This window comes from Anomaloglossus baeobatrachus, chromosome 7, assembly GCF_048569485.1.
Source record: "Anomaloglossus baeobatrachus isolate aAnoBae1 chromosome 7, aAnoBae1.hap1, whole genome shotgun sequence".
Classification (NCBI taxonomy): domain Eukaryota; kingdom Metazoa; phylum Chordata; class Amphibia; order Anura; family Aromobatidae; genus Anomaloglossus; species Anomaloglossus baeobatrachus.
Genome location: NC_134359.1, coordinates 202,840,072 through 202,860,740, shown reverse-complemented (window position 1 = coordinate 202,860,740; position 20,669 = coordinate 202,840,072).

Here is a 20,669-nt window from a genome sequence, read left to right as displayed (position 1 = left end):
TGTGGTACTAAAGAGGAAGAGAAGGACTCACAAGTTGGATGACCAGTGGGAAAGAACCCCTTACGTTATCCAACCCACTGGATGGAAAAACCAGAAAACATACCTTGTTAGTCGCGATCAGGGGAGGACTACGACCACTGTTTCCAGGGACCACTTGAAAAAGTGCTCAGAACCCCTAAAGGGGGTAGAAGAGGTCCTACCTCCTACGCCGAGCGTGGAGCAAAAGAAAAAGGTGATCCCCACCGTGATGGGTGATTTTCCAGCCGACTGGCCTATGCAGAATGGAGTGGTGATCGTTCCCGTTATCATGTTCCCACAACCTGTGGAAGAGAGCAAGACAGAAGAGCCTGCCAGTAGCGTACCCACATCAGCGCCCAGGAATGCACCTACACACACACTCCGACCCCGTAGATCTCTACCGGCCATACCCGACATTAGGGAAGAGGGACCTGACACTCCCTCTCCTCCGCCAATCCCCTGCAAACCTAGAAGGTCCACACGCCCTAACTTGGGCCAGCCACCACTTAGGTACAGAGAAACCGCAATATAGTGAGTGGTGTCTGTGCATTGTGTAAATACGATTGTGAATGAATACTAATCAACCGAGGCTGTCACCAGATTAAGATGGTTAGGTAGCGGTTCCCGGCTATCCACAGTTCAGTTCCCTGTTGGGACAGTGTGCCTTTAATGTTCCCATTTTATAAGTTAAAAAATAAAAAACAATGGCTGAGAACTTGCAGGCCAACCCATAAACTATTGGGCCTTGTAAATAATCCTGGACCTTCCTTCTACAACCTTTGCAGCAGTCTCTAGAGGAGCTGATTGGGGGATGGACCTGCGGGGGAGTGGGCCGAGGCCCAGTCACCATTGGGACCGGTGGCTATCCTCCGAGTCGGGGGTCCCTTGGACGTGGGGCCCCGTTTGGGCAACACCCGGACTTAACCTGGACTTGGGCAAGGGGTGCCAACCTGTGTTTTAGAGGTGGCATCAGGGTTAGGTTTGTTTCGGTGGTAAAGGCGAGAAGGACCCGGTCCCGTCCCGTCCCGGTTATGTTATGCAACGTTTAAGTAACCTGCCTCCCGTAATGGAAGAAACAAAATATTCTTGCAATGTAAATATGTTATTATCCTTGTAAAATGTTTAAATTCCTTTTATCTTTTCTGCAGTAAAAATAAACCGGTGGTGGTCGGACAGCCCGCGGACGGTCTGTGTTTAACCAAGGGCTAGTGTGACGCCCTGGCGAAACCAGGTAGTCACAAATAGGCCCCTGCATAACACCTTCCCTCACTATGAAACACACAGCCAACCATTAAACCCTGGTCACCCCCCTTAGGGACAGATAGACACACCAGTGGGCGTGGCCAGGTGGTTGGTGCACCCCCGCCCAGGGGTTTAGACTGCCCGGGGTGGGAAAGGCAGTTAGTTAAGCTCTAGATTAGCTTTCGAGAGGAGTGTGAGTGGAGGTCAGGCCTATGTGTCAGCCCTGAAGCTGACTGACAGGTACCAGGGTAGGAGCCCTGGTGCCTTGGCTAGGAGGCAGACGGTGGTCTCCGTCAGCAGGAGATGGGAAGACGGCTCGGTGGAACCGAGGTGGACCGGGCCAGGGTTGTAGCCCGCCGCTACCGACACGGAGCCAGGAGCCAGAAACAAGTGGAACTGGTTAATTAACCAATTGAGGCCAGGACTGGAGGTTCTGTCCCACCCAAAGTCCCTCATAGAAGACAACACCGATTCGGGATAAGAGGTCACCGCCAGGGCCCATAGATCCCAGGGGCCAGCGTCTGCGGGCACGGCTCCTTAGGCCACATACAGCCGGGAGCAGACTCCTACGTTTCATACTGGGAAGTCTTTTCTACTAAAACAGTGCAGGAAAAGGATAGAAACCAACAGCCGGGTGGAGGATCCCGAACGCAACCGGCCACCACCACCTTGGTTTACCAGAGACTTGTGTGTTTTACTAACAGTGAGTACGCCAACACTCCCTGCGGTCATCATTCCCCGTGCACCAGAGTCATCGGGTCCCGGGGCCACCATCCCTGCCCACGGAGGAGTTAACATCTTGCTGCACAACATCTTCCCCGGGTGCCCCGTAACAGGTGTCCCACCTCACCACACACCGTGGGTGGCGTCACGAACCTATTACGGCCTAGCCCGTACATCTACGTCCCCCATTTTATTCGGCGTGTGCTCCGCGAGACCCCCGGGTCCGAAGACCCTCGAGCCACCACCCCTGAAGGTCCGGATCCGAGCAGCGGTGGCTGCTGGCACGGGGGCGGCACACTGGTGTATGGTTAGCGATTCACTATGGTAGTACAACAGGAGAGCACATACATGGGCGGCTACCTCATGCATGCAGAAGAACGACTGAGCACCGTGCAGAGTGCTCCAGGGTCTTTTATTAACTAAGACCCACCCACAAGATGGTGACGCCCAGGGCAAAACCGAACCTGGACCAATAGGATGGGAGAGCGTCATCAGTGACATCACCACAACCAATCAGACGCCAGAGTGTCATCAGTGATGTCACCTGCGACCAATCAGGCAATGCCACGTCACACGTCGAGAACCATGTGATCCCTGCATCATCTGTGATGTCACCCACAGCCAATGAACGGTTGCCACCTGGCAGACATGCTCAGAACGGATTAAACTACACTTAGTGAAAAACTCCGTTACTTTACTTAACGCATGCACAGTTGCCCTGTTCTTTGGACTTAGTCCCAAAACCACACACAATTCATCCCAAAGACTGAGAAACAGACGGATGAGTGGCACACCGCAACCGGGAAGCAGACAGGGAGGAATCCGGCCGAGGCAAGGCAGGATCTCGGCCAGTAATATCGTACATATAAAGGCAGGGAAAAGTGAAATACCCCCCCCTCACAGACAATGTGACCATGGAATTGTTGCAAGGAAAAAAGGAGGGGAGTGTGTGCCGCTCCCGTGCCAGCAGCCGGGCTGCTCGGATCCAGATCCGCGGTGGCTCGAGGGGTCTCCGGACCCGGAGGTTGTGTGGCCACTCAAATGATGGGGGTATTTACAGAGGATTGTGTTAAAGTGTTGTCAGACGAAACGAGAGGCGAAACGCGCGTCGAGGTGCTGGGCGTTGTGGTCCGCCATCTGGGTTTACAATTTGTGGCTCCCTGATTTCTCCCAGCCTTAACGGAAGCTCCTTGCTCCTGATACTAGGTTGATATATAATGTCTTTGAATGCTGTGATCTGCTTTATTTGAATAATGCATTGTCATAAATATTGGAAAATAGTTTAACCTCTAACGGAAGCTTTGTGCTCCTGATATTAGGCTGTTATATATATTGTCTTTGAATGCTGTGATCTGCTATCTTTGAATAATGCATTGCCATAAATATTGGAAAATAGTTTAACCTTATTATTGCTTCCATCCATACGTTTTGGATTGTAGATTTGGTTGCAATATGAGATACAAGTTGCAGGTTGAATGCACAATCCTTTGAGCTGTGTGAGATTATCAGATGTGTCTATGTCTATTTATACCCAGGAATCTATATACATACATGATATATTAATAATTGATATTATGGCTGTTCCACAAAGCACCAGTTTTTTCATTGTATGGTTTTATGGGGTAGGGTTCTTTTAAATTTCTGTGTGCACCAGCATCAAATAAATAAATATTGTATTGTAAATATGATCGAATAAAATTTGATAAATTTTCTAATCATGATGGATACTTTATGAATTATTGAAAAACCTCTATCTGCAGAACACCTTTTTCGGTTTTATATATGTTAAATATGGTGGGATCTGCGTTGCTTAATGTCTAGTTAGACAGATATGGATCTCTGGTTCCTTTTTTGGTTTAAAATTTTAATTAGCTAATGTAGGCAACACCATGTAGTTGGGGACCCATAACCAAGAAGGATGTGGATATTGCACGGGAGGGCAGATTGTACAATGCCCTGTGACGACCTGATAGTCCAGGGGCGTCACAAGTGCGACCTCTGCTGATCAATAGCTATATGTTAGTATTGAACGGTAATAAAAAAAAACGCACATGTGTGTCACAAATAACAGCAAAAAAGGTCACATGCCCAATATTAAAAAGCTCGTTTAGTTGTAACAATTTGGGTATAGCAAAACATGCCAAAGTGCTAAGTGCATGGAAAATATATGTGGCAAAATGTATGAGTGGGACCCCCTGGCGGTACGAGAGAAATAGTAATGTAAACAAGTATTAAAAATCATTTAGTGCTGTGCAGATTCCATGGCAGTAACATCCAGATAGGATCTACTAATAGTGAATAGACAAAGGTACAAGTCTACATAGAGACCAACACAGACTTATCAAGGCTAATACTGCAATGGAATCATGGCTAAATGAGACCAGAGCAGGGAGGACCCAATACCAGGATGGTCAGGCAGAACTCGGCATAGTGATTGTAGATCAATTACCGCACAATCAGAATGGTCACACAGTGTGAGAAGGGGAGATCTCATTTAGCCATGATTCCATTGCAGTCTGTGTTCTTCTCTATGTAGACTTGTACCTTTGTCTATTCACTATTAGTAGATCCTATCTGGGTGTTACTGCCTTGGAACCTGCACAGCGCTAAATGATTCTTAACACTTGTTTGTGGCGCCCCTGCGGCTTCAGGCACCACAGGGTACTGCACCTCACCCGAGGTGCGGTATTCATCTCAGACATGGAGGAGGTCATCGCCGGTAAACCACCACTAACAGACTCATCCAACACATAACATGGGAGCTATTCCACTGGGACTGGGCTAGGGTAGGTGCTGGGGTGGCCATCATGAGGTATGGGACCTCTTGTGCACTTGTTCAGTAACACGGGAGGCGGGGCACCAACAGGGGTAGTTCGATCCTTTCTGTATATATAGCATTCTGCTTCACAAAACAAATGATGCCACTCACATCTGCTGTATGTTCCCTTTTTCTTTGTGCAGGGCTTAAGGGAAGGAGAGGCCCTTAAAGGGGTGGTTCACCCATATTTTTTTATTGTCTAGTTCGATATTATATTGAGAAACAATGTTTCTCTCAAATACCTTATGTTGGCAATAGTGCCTGTGAGAGGCGCTATTGCAGACCGCTGTTCCCGCTCCAGTGACGTCACCGTCAAGTACCGCACAGGTCACATCTGTGCAGCCAGCTGCATTCTTCCAGACTCACTGAGCTGTGGGCGGTGTTTCACCGCTTGTCACAGCCCATCTGCTCCCTGCTCCCTCCTCCCTCACAGCAGAATGCTGCAAGCAAAAGACGCAACGATATGTGCTGTGAGGGAGGAGGGAGGGAGGAGGGGGGAGAAGATGGCCTGTGACAGCGGTGAAACACCGCCCACAGCTCAGTGAGTCTGGAAGAATGCAGCCGGCTGCACGGATGTGACGTGTGCGGCACTTGACGGTGACGTCACTGGAGCGGGAACAGCGGTCTGCAATAGCACCTCTCACAGGCACTATTGCCAACACAAGGTATTTGAGAGAAACATTGTTTCTCAATATTATATCGAACTAGACAATAAAAAATATGGGTGAACTACCCTTTTAAGTTACTTTATGTTGCACAATTCCATGCTGCTCTATTATGGAGACTATTCACTGTCCCTATCCACAGGTAGCAGGATGTGATCACAATGTGGGAAGGTTTTAATTAAGGCATAAATTAACTAAAGTAAACAAACACATTATAACTGCACAAAAACTGCATTGTAAAAAATGTTGCATGTTTAAAACAGCTGTGAAAACTCCAGTCTAAATCACATTTATTCAACAAAAAAATAGAAAAAAATGCATGCTTCTTTTGCATGTTTGAAAATGACTAATTTCTACAGGTGTGAACTTACCCTAAGAGCAAAAAGTGCAGCTCTGAATTTGTAGTCACAAGAACGTACTGTGTATTGTTGACTTTACCCTAATCCCGGATGTGCATAATAAACGCTCTATTACAACCTCTGGAGAAGCCTGTTCAACTGCTCAGACAAGAGAAATCCAAATAGAATGTTAAGGATATACCGGTACTCAATCTGAATACAAAACCAACATTTTAACTGGTGAATGATGATATATAACGACTAAATTGGGCATTACTATACACTTATGCGGGCGTCACACGGTACGATCTATCGTGCGATCGCACGAGCGATCATACCCGCCCCCGTCGTTTGTGCGTCACGGGCAATTAGTTGCCCGTGGTGCACAAAGTCGTTAAACCCCCGTCTCACGTACTTACCTGCTGAGCAACCTCGCTGTGGGCGGCGAACATCCACTTCCTGAAGGGGGAGAGACGTTCGGCGTCACAGCGACGTCACACAGCGGCCGGACAATAGAAGCGGAGGGGCGGAGATGAGCGGAACATAAACATCCCACCCACCTCCTTCCTTCCGCATTGCCGGTGGGAGCCGCGGGATGCAGGTAAGCTGTGTTTATCGTTCCTGGGGTGTCACACGGAGCGATGTGTGCTGCCCCGGGTACGATGAACAACCGGCACCATTAAAAATAAACAATTTTTTAAAAATAAGCGACGAGTACACGACTCCCGATTTGTGAGCGAGTCTGCGTCGCTCGGAGGTGTCACACGAAACGACGTCGCAAGCGATGCCAGATGTGTGTCACGAAAACCATGACTCTGACGATGCATCGCGCGATAGCGCGTCTCGTGTGACACCCGCATTAGTAAAGAAGCAGTATGGTAACCATGAAGTGAGTTATATAATATAATAGATAGAAACTATTTCTTTTATTATTGTTAAAGATGGTATAACCATTTGAAGTTTACAGGGATTTTCTGAGTGATAAGAATTTGAAGAAATATAAAACAAAATCTGCACACTGAAGTAGTACAGAATGTTACATCTATTCATTGCTCTTAAAGGGTTTGTTCACTAATTTTTTAATCATAAAAATCCCTCCAGCATTGTCAAAAAATAAGAAATAATATATTACTTCCCTACTCATCCCCTGCTACTCACTGATGCCAATGCCTGTGACCTATTTGTTATTTGTAGATAATGATGTGTTATTTATTTACTTCAGAAGACCAGAGAAGATAGAAGTCTGCAGAGACGAACTGTGGATGTGAAAAGTCATCATGGCGTCTAAACAAGATGGAGAAGTCATGAAATGACTCTGATCAGAAAAGATGTCATCTACTACATTAGACCTTCCAACGTGTTGGGGATGCAGCAGTTAAGACAATTTTTTTAAAAGGCCTCCAAGCATTACAAATAGGTAAAAAATATTACTACAACAGGAAACTGAGTACACCATTTTTAATGATGCATGATAATGTTCCTTAATCCCCTATTATGTTTTGTCCATAACATGTAAAGCATCTAAATCTGTGAGAAAAAAAAACAAGTCTTCATCTATAGATTGAGCCAAACTAGGATATTTGTTGAATGTAGTTTTTGGAATAATGGCCAGCAAATGCAGAGTGCTTAGAACTTCTATATGGCAGATGTCTCAAGAGTTGATGCCATAGTAAAAGCCTGCTGTGTACTCCACAGTGATGTACTTCACTATGATGGCTTTGATTTTGAGTGATTCTGTTTAAAGGACACTGCTATCAATTGTCAAGTGACCCTTTCCCAAACTCTGCTCTACATGTTTGACAACTGTACGCAAATTAATTCATGAAATCTGAGGGATCAGTTGATTTACAGTATATTTTTTCTCAAAGTAAGATAAGTATTTCTGTCTTGCATTTCTGTCTGTCTTTCTGTCTTGCATGTTGTGTGAGAAAATAACTTATTTCACGTCTAATGTAAAGCATTAGTCACATCTTTAGCAGTTATAACTAGAGATGAGCGAACCGGTCCCGGTTCGGCTCGAGGTCGGTTCGCCGAACGGAGCTCTCGTTCGAGTTCGGCTCGTCGAACGTTCGACGAACCGAACTCGAACTGCATAGGGAACAATGGCAGGCAATCACAAACACAGAAAAACACCTAGAAAACACCCTCAAAGGTGTCCAAAAGGTGACAAACAACTCACAACACAACACAAACACATGGGAAAGTGACAAGGACATATACTCATGCGAAAACAAAAGAGCTGGACAAGGAAAAAGAGGAGGACACACAGATATATGAGTATATGCAAGGAAACATCGATTCCATTATTGTGCAACTTGAGCCCTGCTCATTTTAGGCTTCCAATCTTGATAAATTGCCTGAGCTCGCCACGTACGCCTTGGGGATCTTGTCGTGTCCTGCAGCCAGCGTTCTCTCGGAACCTGTCTTCAGTGCTGCTGGGGGTCTGCTGGCAGATAAGCACACGTGTCTGTCCACTGACAATGTGGACATGGCTCTCAGAGGACTTTTCTTCCCCTGGGTCAGCCAGGGGACGGGAAAGGCACGCGTATTTTTGAGAGTGCTTCATGCAAAGCATCTTTTTCTTTTTCAAAAGGGGGCTCAACCGATGCCAGTCAAGTGGGGTGTGTGTGGCCCAGTTAGTGGAAACGAGGGAGACTGTGGTTGGAGTCCCCTCGCTGTGTTTCTAAAAGAACCAAGATGAACAAGTCATGGCTCTCAGAGGACTTTTCTTCCCCTGGGTCAGCCAGGGGACGGGAAAGGCACGCGTATTTTTGAGAGTGCTTCATGCCAAGCATCTTTTTCTTTTTCAAAAGGGGGGGGTCAACTGATGCCAGTCAAGTGGGGTGTGTGTGGCCCAATTAGTGGCAACGAGGGAGACTGTGGTTGGAGTCCCCTCGCTGTCTTTCTAAAAGAACCAAGATGAACAAGTCATGGCTCTCAGAGGACTTTTCTTCCCCTGGGTCAGCCAGGGGACGGGAAAGGCACGCGTATTTTTGAGAGTGCTTCATGCAAAGCATCTTTTTCTTTTTCAAAAGGGGGCTCAACCGATGCCAGTCAAGTGGGGTGTGTGTGGCCCAGTTAGTGGAAACGAGGGAGACTGTGGTTGGAGTCCCCTCGCTGTGTTTCTAAAAGAACCAAGATGAACAAGTCATGGCTCTCAGAGGACTTTTCTTCCCCTGGGTCAGCCAGGGGACGGGAAAGGCACGCGTATTTTTGAGAGTGCTTCATGCCAAGCATCTTTTTCTTTTTCAAAAGGGGGGGTCAACTGATGCCAGTCAAGTGGGGTGTGTGTGGCCCAATTAGTGGCAACGAGGGAGACTGTGGTTGGAGTCCCCTCGCTGTCTTTCTAAAAGAATCAAGATGAACAAGTCATGGCTCTCAGAGGACTTTTCTTCCCCTGGGTCAGCCAGGGGACGGGAAAGGCACGCGTATTTTTGAGAGTGCTTCATGCCAAGCATCTTTTTCTTTTTCAAAAGGGGGGGTCAACTGATGCCAGTCAAGTGGGGTGTGTGTGGCCCAATTAGTGGCAACGAGGGAGACTGTGGTTGGAGTCCCCTCGCTGTCTTTCTAAAAGAATCAAGATGAACAAGTCATGGCTCTCAGAGGACTTTTCTTCCCCTGGGTCAGCCAGGGGACGGGAAAGGCACGCGTATTTTTGAGAGTGCTTCATGCAAAGCATCTTTTTCTTTTTCAAAAGGGGGCTCAACCGATGCCAGTCAAGTGGGGTGTGTGTGGCCCAGTTAGTGGAAACGAGGGAGACTGTGGTTGGAGTCCCCTCGCTGTGTTTCTAAAATAACCAAGATGAACAAGTCATGGCTCTCAGAGGACTTTTCTTCCCCTGGGTCAGCCAGGGGACGGGAAAGGCACGCGTATTTTTGAGAGTGCTTCATGCCAAGCATCTTTTTCTTTTTCAAAAGGGGGGGTCAACTGATGCCAGTCAAGTGGGGTGTGTGTGGCCCAGTTAGTGGAAACGAGGGAGACTGTGGTTGGAGTCCCCTCGCTGTGTTTCTAAAAGAACCAAGATGAACAAGTCATGGCTCTCAGAGGACTTTTCTTCCCCTGGGTCAGCCAGGGTACGGGAAAGGCACGCGTATTTTTGAGAGTGCTTCATGCCAAGCATCTTTTTCTTTTTCAAAAGGGGGGTCAACTGATGCCAGTCAAGTGGGGTGTGTGTTTCCCAATTAGTGGCAACGAGGGAGACTGTGGTTGGAGTCCCCTCGCTGTCTTTCTAAAAGAACCAAGATGAACAAGTCATGGCTCTCAGAGGACTTTTCTTCCCCTGGGTCAGCCAGGGGACGGGAAAGGCACGCGTATTTTTGAGAGTGCTTCATGCAAAGCATCTTTTTCTTTTTCAAAAGGGGGCTCAACCGATGCCAGTCAAGTGGGGTGTGTGTGGCCCAGTTAGTGGAAACGAGGGAGACTGTGGTTGGAGTCCCCTCGCTGTGTTTCTAAAATAACCAAGATGAACAAGTCATGGCTCTCAGAGGACTTTTCTTCCCCTGGGTCAGCCAGGGTACGGGAAAGGCACGCGTATTTTTTAGAGTGCTTCATGCCAAGCATCTTTTTCTTTTTCAAAAGGGGGGTCAACTGATGCCAGTCAAGTGGGGTGTGTGTGGCCCAATTAGTGGCAACGAGGGAGACTGTGGTTGGAGTCCCCTCGCTGTCTTTCTAAAAGAACCAAGATGAACAAGTCATGGCTCTCAGAGGACTTTTCTTCCCCTGGGTCAGCCAGGGGACGGGAAAGGCACGCGTATTTTTGAGAGTGCTTCATGCAAAGCATCTTTTTCTTTTTCAAAAGGGGGCTCAACCGATGCCAGTCAAGTGGGGTGTGTGTGGCCCAGTTAGTGGAAACGAGGGAGACTGTGGTTGGAGTCCCCTCGCTGTGTTTCTAAAATAACCAAGATGAACAAGTCATGGCTCTCAGAGGACTTTTCTTCCCCTGGGTCAGCCAGGGGACGGGAAAGGCACGCGTATTTTTGAGAGTGCTTCATGCCAAGCATCTTTTTCTTTTTCAAAAGGGGGGGTCAACTGATGCCAGTCAAGTGGGGTGTGTGTGGCCCAATTAGTGGCAACGAGGGAGACTGTGGTTGGAGTCCCCTCGCTGTCTTTCTAAAAGAACCAAGATGAACAAGTCATGGCTCTCAGAGGACTTTTCTTCCCCTGGGTCAGCCAGGGGACGGGAAAGGCACGCGTATTTTTGAGAGTGCTTCATGCAAAGCATCTTTTTCTTTTTCAAAAGGGGGCTCAACCGATGCCAGTCAAGTGGGGTGTGTGTGGCCCAGTTAGTGGAAACGAGGGAGACTGTGGTTGGAGTCCCCTCGCTGTGTTTCTAAAAGAACCAAGATGAACAAGTCATGGCTCTCAGAGGACTTTTCTTCCCCTGGGTCAGCCAGGGGACGGGAAAGGCATGCGAATTTTTGAGAGTGCTTCATGCCAAGCATCTTTTTCTTTTTCAAAAGGGGGGGTCAACTGATGCCAGTCAAGTGGGGTGTGTGTGGCCCAGTTAGTGGAAACGAGGGAGACTGTGGTTGGAGTCCCCTCGCTGTGTTTCTAAAAGAACCAAGATGAACAAGTCATGGCTCTCAGAGGACTTTTCTTGCCCTGGGTCAGCCAGAGGACGGGAAAGGCACGCGTATTTTTGAGAGTGCTTCATGCCAAGCATCTTTTTCTTTTTCAAAAGGGGGGGTCAACTGATGCCAGTCAAGTGGGGTGTGTGTGGCCCAATTAGTGGAAACGAGGGAGACTGTGGTTGGAGTCCCCTCGCTGTCTTTCTAAAAGAACCAAGATGAACAAGTCATGGCTCTCAGAGGACTTTTCTTCCCCTGGGTCAGCCAGGGGACGGGAAAGGCACGCGTATTTTTGAGAGTGCTTCATGCAAAGCATCTTTTTCTTTTTCAAAAGGGGGCTCAACCAATGCCAGTCAAGTGAGGTGTGTGTGGCCCAGTTAGTGGAAACGAGGGAGACTGTGGTTGGAGTCCCCTCGCTGTGTTTCTAAAAGAACCAAGATGAACAAGTCATGGCTCTCAGAGGACTTTTCTTCCCCTGGGCCAGCCAGGGGACGGGAAAGGCACGCATATTTTTGAGAGTGCTTCATGCAAAGCATCTTTTTCTTTTTCAAAAGGGGGCTCAACCGATGCCAGTCAAGTGGGGTGTGTGTGGCCCAGTTAGTGGAAACGAGGGAGACTGTGGTTGGAGTCCCCTTACTGTGTTTTACATGCTTTTAGAAGGGCATGACATGGCTTAGAGGTTGACTTTCAGCATCTGGAAACTGTTGGCTACCAAAATGCTGCCTTTCCAACCTTTTTAACCGAGGATTTTCGAGACCTTATGCCCATCGCAGTGCCCCAAGAGCCGATGCCCAGGCGCCACTCCTTCTCCAACAAAGGCGTGCACGCGCTACACCAGCATGTCGCACTAAACATCACTGATTCCTTGAGAAACTCTGTGTGACAGGGTGCATTTCACCACAGATAATTGGCCCAGTAAGCATGGACAGGGGCGTTACATGTCGCTGACTGGGCAATGGGTTACTGTGGGGAGAGATGGAGAAGGGTCTTCTGTACAAGTCTTGCCGTCCCCACAAGTTGTGTCAATCCTTCTTCTGTATGTAGAAGTTAATGCACTGCTTCTGCCTCTTCAACCTCGTGTGGGTCCTCCACCTTGGCGCAAACCCTGTGTGGTCAGGCCACCCTTCCTTGTAACTGCGCACAAGGACTACCACACACCTCCTTACTATGCTGGCAGCAGAGCTCAATGCCATCAGGCGGTCAAAGGTTTACTTTGAAATGTATGGGAAATGTGAGTCACACCGCTGAGAAGTTGTGGACGGTTAGCTCTGGAGACCGAGTTTCATCAATGGTTGTCTCCACTCAACCAGCAGCCAGGGAAGGCCGGGTGCGACAATGATGCAAACATGGGTGCGGCCCTTCGCTGTGACAATGTGACACACGTGCCTTGTGTGGTTCACGTGTTGAACCTGGTTGTCCAGCAATTTTTAAAGCACTATCCTGGCCCACATGGCCTTCTGCAGAGAGCACGGTGTAACGCCTTGCTTGATTCACACACTCAGATGGGCTGTAAATGATAGGCTAGAGGGAAGCCACTCACCAAGCAGGACCCCTAGAACCCTGAAACCCTTTAACCCCTATACAGGGATTAGGAATTGCACAGGGCCCAAGGTGATTAATACCTGTGGAAGGCTGCAGTTCCAGAGAATAGTAGTCAGGCAGGGTCAAAACATTAATTGAGGAACAGGAACAGAATGGGACGGCCAGGACTTAATCAGAAAACAAGCAGAGGTGAAATGCGGATCGGCCAACAAGGTACATAAACAGCAAGCAGGAAAAGTAGTCAGGTAACAAGCACACAAAATCATAAAACTGAACTGGGGGTAAAATTAACCAGAGGTTCATAGCTATGTCTGGCAGTGGTCTGCAGACAGGATGGGCATAAAAAAGGGTGTGGTGTCTTCCCATTGGTTGTAGCTGAATGATGGTATTTCATCTGTGAGATACCCACCAGCTACATTCAGCCAGAGATTCTGCATCTGTCAAGGTAATGAAGCCCAGTGGGTGAGCATAACCTGCGTCCACCTGCGCCGCTGGCATCGACTCCTCTCCCATCATCAGCACGATGCATGAAAGGAACACGTTGTCACCTGGCGACCGGAGTACAAATTGACGGAGCGTACTCCGTTGGTGACTTAACAGCCGTGTGCGGCAATGATGCAAACCTGGCTGCGGGCCATCATCAGGGCAATGTGACACACGTGCCTTGTATGGCTCACGTGTTGAACCTAATTCTCCAGCAATTTTTAAAACACCATCCCGGCCTACATGGCCTTGTGCAGCGGGCACGCTCGCTATGTGCTCACTTCCATCGTGCGCACACAGCAGCTCAACAACTTTCATCACTCCGGAAGTCTTAGGGTCTGGCAGTTAAACGCCGGAAATGCAATGTTCCGACACGCAGGAATTGGAATCTGCACATGTTGCAGCGTTTGTGGCAGCACCGCCGAACCCTGCTGCAATACGTTATGACACATAGCCTGGCCTAACTTGATCCAGAGGTGGTGCAGATCACGCTGCTGGAGTGGTGTCAGATCAAGGACCTATGCACCCTGCTACACAGTTTACAAATGTCGACGAAGATGTTTAGCACTGGCAATGTCATTCTCAGCGTGACAATTCTGGTCATCTACATGATGGAGCACACTGTAATTATTATTCGGAGTCAGGTGTTGGGACAAGAGGAAGGGGAGGAAGTACAGGAGGAGTCATATGCGGAAGGGATAACAAGATCTACGAGGTCCAGATGGTCAGCGGCACCTATGCGGCAGTCATGGTGAGGGAGAGGGATTAACAAGGGCGCATAGTATCAGCAAAAAGTGTTGAGGAAAGTGCAGGAGCCCATGAAGAAATGGAGGACGAACTGGCGATGGGCATGGAAGACTCAGCAGATGAGTGAGAGCTTGCTCACATTTCGGTTGTGCGAGGTTGTGGGGAGAGGGCAGAGGAAGGAAGCACGATTCTCACCTCTCTGCCACCAACACACCAAGGACTTGGTCCTCCTGGATGCACAAGACACATGAGCGCCTTCTTGCTGCACTACCTACAACATGACCCTCGGATTGTACGAATTCAAAGTAATCCTGACTACTGGGTTGCCACACTGTTAGATCCCCGGTACAAGACAAAATTTGGCAAAATAATTCCTGCCATAGAAATGGACGCACGAATACAGGAGTATCTGCAGAAGGTGGTACGCAATCTTAGATCTGCTTTTCCACTAAACACCAGTGCTGCACAGAGTTAATCTCAACGCTTTATCATGGATAGGAGGAAATGGTCTTTTACTTATCCACATCTGAGGGACCGAGGGCTGGCTGCTGTGCTGAGATGGCGTTGAGTACGGTGTCCCTGCAGAGTTGCACTTTTGGTCATATACAAAATGAGTTGAAAAAGGACAGATGCTGGTGGAAAGTGGAACAGGTGTGTTGGAAAGGGGAAAAAAGTTTTTGTCCGTGGATTTGGTGGTTAAGCAACAGTAACATTTGCTGAAGAAACACCATCTGTTACAGTGGGACTGGCAGATTTGGATAAGGTGGTATATACTATGCTACCGCTATATACCGAAAATTATTAAGAAAAGAAAGAGAAAGGTATATATCCCCATCAGCAGTCAGTGTCCACCGTGCTCCCAGATGGAAAAGGAGAGGTTGGCAACTGGAAGGTTTGGTGGAGGATACAGAGCTGTGTGGCTATGAAACTAATAGTAGCCTGAACCAAGTTAGACGCCACTCGGATCTGGAGACTGGGAGCCCTGTTAGCGTCACAGGGTTCACATGCCCACCCAGCCCAGGAACTCCCTGTTAACAACACAGGGGCCATTGAGTACGCTGACCGTGTGCGTAGGGGCCACACATCTGGACAGCAGGCGCATCAGCAGCAGCAGGCCTGTTAATGCCACTGGGCTGCACAAGCAGGACTGGTAGGACAGGAGCTGGTCTTAACCGTTCTGCGTTACCAACTGTGGTGGTGGCCTGCATCAACACCCTATCCTTGCCTACCTCTGGCCTAAAGCCGCAATGGGTTCAACACATGGAGGTGTGCTCTTTCGGAGCATAATAGAAGAATGCGCACCTCCTTGTTGGCTCCAGCCCCTTTTATAACCTGGGTCCGCCCCAAACCAGGGTGAACCACAATGAACCTCCTGGAGACAAAAGTAGAGTGACACGTCATGAGTGGCATAACTAGCGTCCTATTTGGAACCGCAACTTCAATGATGACCTCATGGCTGCCATGACCCAAACACTTCACCAGTCATCGTCTGACTATCAATAATGAGGTGACAAGTCATAGGGGCGGGCCTCTGCAAGCCATTTGGGAGGACACCTGATGCCCTGTGGTCTATATGGGACCCCCACATCAGGGGCAGGGCCAAAGAGTTCATTACCGGACCTAGTCTCTGATGCAGTAAGTGCCTGAGCATGCTCAGTAGCATAAAATACAGTCTCTGAAAAAAGACTATCAGCTTTAGCATGGTGTCTAGGCACAAAACAGGACTTAGACCCGGCACGGAATGCAAGTACCTGTGCAAAGAGGCTTTTGACACTTAGTGTGGGAGCATGCGCTGTATCCCGAAATGAAGACTTAGCATCAGGAATGGCACAGTCAGGCTGAGCATACTCACTAGGCGAAACACTGTAGTTAGGCTGCAGCTGGGGTAAATCGGCACACGTATGCGCACTAGCTGCCTCTCCACACTTAGACGTGGAGGGGAAATTGCTCTTCGGGTGTGAACTTGGAGATGCTGTCTATGAACAGAAGGAAAAGCTAAAGGAAGCCTCACTTTCTATCCCTCCGAATTATCAAATGCAGCAATGAATTCCCTGAGTTTGCTATAACATTAGCGTAGCAAAATGTGCATGAGGGTGTCATGTAGAGGTGCTAGAAATAGCTTGGCACCAGTGGGACACTAATGGAATACAACAGCCAGTTCTATGATGCCACTAAATGGCAGTATTTTTTGCTATCATTATAGCTTATTAAAAACAGAGCAGGAGGGTGTCATGCAGAGGTGCTGCACATAGATTTGCACTAGTGTGACTAGACAAAAGTCCAATAGCCACGTTTAGGATGCCACTAAGTTCACTCAGTGTTTGCTAGTATAATGGCTTAGTAACAATGAGTTTGAGTGTGCAATGCAGGCAGACGTGCTGCAAATATCTTTGCACTAGTGGGACTATACAGAAGTCCAATAGCCACGTTTAGGATGCCACTAAGTTCACTCAGTGTTTGCTAGTATAATGGCTTAGTAACAATGAGTTTGAGTGTGCAATGCAGGCAGACGTGCTGCAAATATCTTTGCACTAGTGGGACTATACAGAAGTCCAATAGCCACGTTTAGGATGCCACTAAGTTCACTCAGTGTTTGCTAGTATAATGGCTTAGTAACAATGAGTTTGAGTGTGCAATGCAGGCAGACGTGCTGCAAATATCTTTGCACTAGTGGGACTATACAGAAGTCCAATAGCCACGTTTAGGATGCCACTAAGTTCACTCAGTGTTTGCTAGTATAATGGCTTAGTAACAATGAGTTTGAGTGTGCAATGCAGGCAGAGGTGCTGCAAATATCTTTCCACTAGTTTGACTACACAAAAGTCCAATAGTCACGTTTAGGATGCCACTAGGTACACTGACTGTTTGCTAGTATAATGTCTTAGTTAAAAAGAGTTGGAGTGTGCAATGCAGGCAGACGTGCTGCAAATATCTTTCCACTAGTGTGACTACACAAAAGTCCAATAGTCACGTTTAGGATGCCACTAGGTACACTGACTGTTTGCTAGTATAATGTGTTAGTTAAAAAGAGTTGGAGTGTGCAATGCAGGCAGACGTGCTGCAAATATCTTTCCACTAGTGTGACTACACAAAAGTACAATAGCCACGTTTAGGATGCCACTAGGTACACTGACTGTTTTCTAGTATAATGGCTTAGTTAAAAAGAGTTGGAGTGTGCAATGCAGGCAGACATGCTGCAAATATCTTTCCACTAGTTTGACTACACAAAAGTACAATAGCCACGTTTAGGATGCCACTAGGTACACTGACTGTTTGCTAGTATAATGGCTTAGTTAAAAAGAGTTGGAGTGTGCAATGCAGGCAGACGTGCTGCAAATATCTTTCCACTAGTTTGACTACACAAAAGTACAATAGCCACGTTTAGGATGCCACTAGGTACACTGACTGTTTGCTAGTATAATGGCTTAGTTAAAAAGAGTTGGAGTGTGCAATGCAGGCAGACGTGCTGCAAATATCTTTCCACTAGTGTGACTACACAAAAGTCCAATAGTCACGTTTAGGATGCCACTAGGTACACTGACTGTTTGCTAGCATAATGTCTTAGTTAAAAAGAGTTGGAGTGTGCAATGCAGGCAGACGTGCTGCAAATATCTTTCCACTAGTGTGACTACACAAAAGTACAATAGCCACGTTTAGGATGCCACTAGGTACACTGACTGTTTGCTAGAATAATGGCTTAATTAAAAAGAGTTGGAGTGTGCAATGCTGGCAGACGTGCTGAAAATATCTTTCCACTAGTGGGACTATACAGAAGTCCAATAGCCACGTTTAGGATGCCACTAGGTACACTGACTGTTTGCTAGTATAATGGCTTAGTTAAAAAGAGTTGGAGTGTGCAATGCAGGCAGACATGCTGCAAATATCTTTCCACTAGTTTGACTACACAAAAGTACAATAGCCACGTTTAGGATGCCACTAGGTACACTGACTGTTTGCTAGTATAATGGCTTAGTTAAAAAGAGTTGGAGTGTGCAATGCAGGCAGACATGCTGCAAATATCTTTCCACTAGTTTGACTACACAAAAGTACAATAGCCACGTTTAGGATGCCACTAGGTACACTGACTGTTTGCTAGAATAATGGCTTAGTTAAAAAGAGTTGGAGTGTGCAATGCAGGCAGACGTGCTGAAAATATCTTTCCACTAGTGGGACTATACAGAAGTCCAATAGCCACGTTTAGGATGCCACTAGGTACACTGACTGTTTGCTAGTATAATGGCTTAGTTAAAAAGAGTTGGAGTGTGCAATGCAGGCAGACATGCTGCAAATATCTTTCCACTAGTTTGACTACACAAAAGTACAATAGCCACGTTTAGGATGCCACTAGGTACACTGACTGTTTGCTAGTATAATGGCTTAGTTAAAAAGAGTTGGAGTGTGCAATGCAGGCAGACGTGCTGCAAATATCTTTCCACTAGTGGGACTATACAGAAGTCCAATAGCCACGTTTAGGATGCCACTAGGTACACTGACTGTTTGCTAGTATAATGTCTTAGTTAAAAAGAGTTGGAGTGTGCAATGCAGGCAGACGTGTTGCAAATATCTTTCCACTAGTGTGACTACATAAAAGTAAAATAGTCACGTTTAGGATGCCACTAGGTACACTGACTGTTTGCTAGTATAATGGCTTAGTTAAAAAGAGTTGGAGTGTGCAATGCAGGCAGACGTGTTGCAAATATCTTTCCACTAGTGTGACTACATAAAAGTAAAATAGTCACGTTTAGGATGCCACTAGGTACACTGACTGTTTGCTAGTATAATGGCTTAGTTAAAAAGAGTTGGAGTGTGCAATGCAGGCAGACGTGCTGCAAATATCTTTCCACTAGTTTGACTACACAAAAGTACAATAGCCACGTTTAGGATGCCACTAGGTACACTGACTGTTTGCTAGTATAATGGCTTAGTTAAAAAGAGTTGGAGTGTGCAATGCAGGCAGACGTGCTGCAAATATCTTTCCACTAGTGGGACTATACAGAAGTCCAATAGCCACGTTTAGGATGCCACTAGGTACACTGACTGTTTGCTAGTATAATGGCTTAGTTAAAAAGAGTTGGAGTGTGCAATGCAGGCAGACGTGCTACAAATATCTTTCCACTAGTGTGACTACACAAAAGTACAATAGCCACGTTTAGGATGCCACTAGGTACACTGACTGTTTGCTAGTATAATGGCTTAGTTAAAAAGAGTTGGAGTGTGCAATGCAGGCAGACGTGCTGCAAATATCTTTCCACTAGTGGGACTACACAAAAGTACAATAGCCACGTTTAGGATGCCACTAGGTACACTGAGTGTTTGCTAGTATAATGGCTTAGTTATAATGAGTTGGAGTGTGCAGAGGACAGGAGGGTACAGTGTTAGGATTGTGGGGCTCTGGGTAGAGGAATGGAAGCCTGCCTTTCTATTCCCTCCTAATGGGGAAATGCAGCGACGAAATCCCTGACCTTGGCTACACAGACGCTGTCTGTTTTCAGGCTCTGACCCTGCCGGTACGAGCCCTTAAAAGGACTGATAGAAAGTGCTCTCCCTAAGCTGTCTAGCGCTGTGTATGGAACGCATACAGCTGTATCGGCGATAGGACAAAGGACGGAGCTGCGCCAGTGATGTCTGACACCAAGGACGCAGAAGAGATAATGGCGTCCGGACGGGCAGATACTCGTTTTTATAATGCAGGGACATGTGACATGGACATCCTATCACACATGCCGTTGCTTCTCTGGCTAAAAGTCCACTTAGCTGTGTGTGTGTCTGGGATTGGCTGACATGCTGGCCCGCACCACAAAACGAGCGCGCTTAGGGAAGGAAGACAAGGAAAAAAAAAAAAATGGCGATCGCCATTATACAAACAGCAGTGATCTGAAGGCGCTGTTCCCGCACACTATACACTGAAATGTCATAATAGTGTGAGTCACAGAGTGACTTACACTATTACAGCGGAAAGCCAGCTAGGAATTAGCTGTTTTTTTGCTGCTAGAACCGTTCTCGAACGTTTCTAGAACTATCGAGCTTTTGCAAAAAGCTCGAGTTCTAGTTCGATCTAGAACAGGCCCCAAAATCACTCGAGCCTAGAACTGGAGAACCTCGAACCGCGAACCGCGCTCAACTCTAGTTATAACCTATTACTAGGGTAAGTGATAACTTGCTGATTGGCACGTGTCTACCCATTAGGACACTAAAAAATCCCTAGGCTTGTAAATGTTCCATCTAAATAGAGCGGTGGATAAGCAAGGAGTGGACAGTGTCACAACGGTTTGATACACACCGATCAGCAAGTAAAGTCCCCTGAGGATTGTTGACTATTGCTAAAGTTGAGAATAAGTCTGTAAGTGATCCTTTCAGGTTATCATTCTGCTCTATGTAAGGGTCAGGGACATGCCAAAACCCAACAACTCCAGCACCTACTTAAGCTCGATATGCATCTGAGGATGCACATCCAGCTAAAATGCATTGAAGTGCAGAGACTCATCGGGACCCAGGACTGCAATATACACCGCCGTGCAATCAAAGG